This window comes from Salmo salar, unplaced genomic scaffold, assembly GCF_905237065.1.
Source record: "Salmo salar unplaced genomic scaffold, Ssal_v3.1, whole genome shotgun sequence".
Classification (NCBI taxonomy): Eukaryota; Metazoa; Chordata; class Actinopteri; order Salmoniformes; family Salmonidae; genus Salmo; species Salmo salar.
In genome coordinates this window covers 236964-241751 of record NW_025548872.1, presented here as the reverse complement: position 1 = coordinate 241751, position 4788 = coordinate 236964, and the positions used below count along the sequence as shown (strand labels likewise).

General features: G+C 42.9%; 1 long non-coding RNA gene across 1 annotated transcript; it reads right to left on the bottom strand.

Moving 5' to 3' along the window:
- LOC123733399 (uncharacterized) lies at positions 1-1473 on the bottom strand. The gene is made up of 3 exons (XR_006763763.1): positions 1416-1473; positions 601-717; positions 1-312 (listed from the first exon to the last, which is right to left on the bottom strand). It is a non-coding gene; the product is annotated as an uncharacterized lncRNA (long non-coding RNA).
- Positions 1474-4788: the final 3315 nt, after the last annotated feature.

Sequence of the window (4788 nt, the reverse complement as noted above, 5' to 3'; positions counted from 1 at the left end):
CATCCTGCTTCTGACTCTCAAAGCCTTCTGGGAGTTCAGGACTAAGAATCCTCTTGAACATCTTCAGCTCGTTCTTCACAAATGTCATCATTTTCTCTTCAAGCAACTAAAATAAATCCAGTAAATAAGTTAAGCAAGAGAAGAAATGCTTTCTCATTAACACATTAATGAATAATTGAAAGAAACTTTACTTGAGGAAAACAAAAGTTCATAACAGGATCACATACACTGAATACAGAGTCCAGGTCTGTTTGATGACTCTGGGAAGACTGACCACTGAGAATCTCTGACTCTGATTTCTCCTGTTGGTTTCTGTGGACAAAACATGAGATTACATCTCCTCATCCAGGGAGTGTACACACACACACACACACACACACACACACACACACACACACACACACACACACACACACACACACACACAGACACAGACACAGACACACACACACAGACAGAGTTTTAGGACTATGAAAATGGACTAAAGGATTAGCCTATGGATTATGAAAACAACCAAAAGAAATGTGAAAATGGGAGAGGAGAAATGACTAGAGACAGTGTTGTTTAACTCACTGACCATGACCCATGAGTTCTTCTTACCTTTGTTCAGTAGAAAAGTCTCCCTCTCTAAACACTATAGGATGATTCATAGACAGGTCACTCTTCATGGACACACAGCTGGGTACAGGGGAGGCTGGTCTCTCCTGCTTGATTGGACTTCAACACAACAAAGACAAACATTACATCTCTCATCTACTCTGATCTCAGATGGGAAACATAAGAAGAGTTCCAAAACGCAACATATCACTTTACAGAAATGAGCTTTTATTGTTTAAAGAAATGATGTATTAATTATTACATCTCTCACAGACAAGGATTTGTTTAAAATCTATCACTTGATGGTTTCATTTCAGAGACAAAAATCATGTTTTTTTATGCAAAATGCTATATATCTCCCTCACTCTCAAATGTGACCGACCGGCTCAATTTGGTAATTAACTAAATAACTACATATATAGTGATTTTGGTTCATGTCAGTTTAATTGTTTGTTATGGTATAAGTTGTTATTTTATTGTAAGTGATAAAATTAACTAGTAATTCTCAGTAATTACTACTTTAGTAAGGAATAACACATTTTTTAAGCACTACTGCAGTTGCTAAATAATTTCAATAGATGGGAGCATAAGACCACAATGACATTTCAGAATATTAGTTTAGTTTTCTCCCTGGATACACCACCACTCCCCGAGCTTCCTGCAGAACCCCTGCAGTACCTCCACAGACCCCGGATTGAGAACCCCTGATTTAGCAGATGCTCTTATCCAGAGAGATTTACAGTAAGTGCATTCACCTTAAGATAGTTATTTATTTAGGAAATAAACTTAATCAATTCTTCATAAAATTGTCATCTTACCTCTTAGCTTTGGTGTCATGTCCCCCAGAGAGATGCATTTTGGAGGCAGGGGCCCCCTCCTCTCTCTCCCCAGAGAGACTCATTTTAGAGGCAGGGCCCCCCTCCTCTCTCTCCCCAGAGAGACTCATTTTAGAGCACTGACCCCTGTAAACAGAGATCCAGCATGTTGGTTGTGGTTAACACAGTGACAACTAAACAGAGATCCAGCATGTTGGTTAACACAGTGACAACTAAACAGAGATCCAGCATGTTGGTTGTGGTTAACACAGTAACAACTAAACAGAGATCCAGCATGTTGGTTGTGGTCAACACAGTGACAACTAAACAGAGATCCAGCATGTTGGTTGTGGTTAACACAGTAACAACTAAACAGAGATCCAGCATGTTGGTTGTGGTTAACACAGTGACAACTAAACAGAGATCCAGCATGTTCGTTGTGGTTAACACAGTGACAACTAAACAGCGATCCAGCATGTTGGTTGTGGTTAACACAGTGACAACTAATTATTGAATGTCAATTGTTCTCTTATATTCATTATCTCTTAGAAATAAAACATTTACTAACATACATAGAAACAGTCAGGTGATTTAATTAATAGATAATAATAGATAATAACTAATAATAATATTAATGTCTCACTTTCTCTTTTAATAATTTCTCTCATTCTAGTGTGTTGCTTTGTTTAACAGGTATGATATTATTATGCTGTTACTGAATTCAGTTCATAATAACAATGTTAAGAAAAGTATGTTCAGTGGTTTCATACCAGATTACACAGGAAAGAGGAGCTCATTGTAAGTTTGAAAACAAATTTTACGATATTTTGAAAGACGATTTACAACTTATACATAAAAATATACAAATTGTAAAATAACCACAATATATGAATATATGAACAATATGTTTTTGAATTTGACTCGCCTACGCCCAGTTAGCACCATTTTGTATGATTGAACTGTCACATAACTGTCCCAGGTGAAATGGACTGTTAGATCTGAGTGTTTTACTGTCATTCACTATACTAAAATAACACCATACATTTAATTTCTCTACACACTTTACAATAATCCCTGGGAAGATTCTTACCTTGTAGCCTGAATTCACAACCAGAACATGTCAAGTCATTGAGATATTTTCCGTTGTGCTGAGAGAGCAGCTTCCTGATAACAAGTGGCTCTGTATCTATGTTCTAGGTACAGTTGATCTTTGGATGCAATAATATCTGGTCAAAGTCTAGTGACACAACACCATAGTATATCATAAACATAACAGCAGTTGGCCAGTAAAGGCCATGACATACTATAAAACAGGGTTTGTCAACTAGATTTGGCTTCGGGTGTCACGGTTGTCATAGAGAGGAGCGGACCAAAGTGCAGTGTGATTATCGTTCCACATATTTTATTGAACTGTGAAACTATGCAATACATACACATAAACTAAAGAACAAAAAAACAACAAACCGTGATGCAGAGGTGAAACATACACTACTCAAAAACAATCTCCCACAAACCCAGGTGGGAAAAACACCTACTTAAGTATGATCTCCAATTAGAGACAACGATGACCAGCTGCCTCTAATTGGAGATCATCCCAAACAAAACCCAACATAGAAATACAAAACTAGAAAACAACATAGAAAAACTAAACTAGAAACCCCCCTGTCACGCCCTGACCTACTCTACCATAGAAAATAACAGCTTTCTCTGGTCAGGACGTGACATCGGGAGAATGTTTTTCTGAGTTAAAGTGGGCGGGCCAGAACATAATTAGCGTATAATATTAGCACAATTAATAGGCCTACACTACAAATTTAACAACATGTTTAACACATTTGATTAGTACATAGTACATTCAGTGACAATAAAATAATTTAGATCTGATAAAATCATAAAATCACCAATATCTCTATTCAATTATAACTTTTTGTTTATTTCTCTGTGTGTTGATTGGTGGGGAAAAACAGGTCTACGTAGCCTACTGTAGTCTACACTACTTTATTAATATCAACATTCATTCAGAACAATGAGCTTGATAGCAAGAGAACATGTCGTTCTCAAAAAGTAACAAAAATGCATGGTGACAGTTTTGGAGGAATTGGCTACAGACAAGTCTATGGATAGCATAATTGCGTCTGTCAAACAGGTGCCCCTGTCTGTGACATCAGCCGGACGCCGTGTCTGTGCTCTGGCGGATGATGTGCATAGGATTGTTCTGGAGGGGCTCAGTCAGGCTGAGCATTTTCCCCTGGCTATTGATGAGAGTACTGACAACACCGATGTAGCACAGTTGTGTGTATATGTCCGTTATTTTCATGGGAAGGACACACCACCGGGGACGTTCCCCTGGAAGGACACACCGCCGGGGACGTTCCCCTGGAAGGACACACCGCCGGGGACGTTCCCCTGGAAGGACACACCGCCGGGGATGTTCCCCTGGAAGGACACACCTCCGGGGACGGTCCCCTGGAAGGACACACCACCGTGGACGTTTCCCTGGAAGGACACACCACCGTAGACGTTTCCCTGGATGGACACACCACCGGGGCGTTCCCCTGGAAGGACACACCACCGGGACGTTCCCCTGGAAGGACACACCACCGGGGCGTTCCCCTGGAAGGACACACCACCGGGGCGTTCCCCTGGAAGGACACACCGCCGGGGACGTTCCCCTGGAAGGACACACCGCCGGGACGTTCCCCTGGAAGGACACACCGCCGGGGACATCCTATTCACAAAGCTGGAACAATTGTTTACGTAGCATGGCCTGTCATTCGAAAAAGTCAACTTTGTGATCACCGTCAGGGCTCCTGCTATGGTGGACAGACACAGGGGCCTGGTCAGCAGGTTGAAGGAAATCGCCCCACAAATGAATGGCTTGCATTGTCTCATCCATCAGAGTGTGAAACCCTCTCTCTATACTGCACGAGGGAGAGAGTCTCCTCCAGGAATTTATGACCTGAGATAACAGAACCTGGGTGAGAGAGAGGGGGATGGAGGGAGAGAGAGGGGAATGGAGGGAGAGAGAGGGGGATGGAGGGGGAGAGAGGGGGATGGAGGGAGAGAGAGGGGGATGGAGGGAGAGAGAGGGGGATGGAGGGAGAGAGAGTGGGAAGGAGGGAGAGAGAGGGGGATGGAGGGAGAGAGAGGGGGATGGAGGGAGAGAGAGGGGGATGGAGGGGAGAGAGGGGGAAGGAGGGAGAGAGAGGGGGATGGAGGGAGAGAGAGGGGGAAGGAGGGAGAGAGAGGGGGATGGAGGGAGAGAGAGGGGGATGGAGGGAGAGAGAGGGGATGAGGGAGAGAGAGGGGGATGGTGGGAGAGAACGGGGGATGGAAGGAGAGAGAGGGGGATGGAGGGAGAGAGAGGGGATGGAGG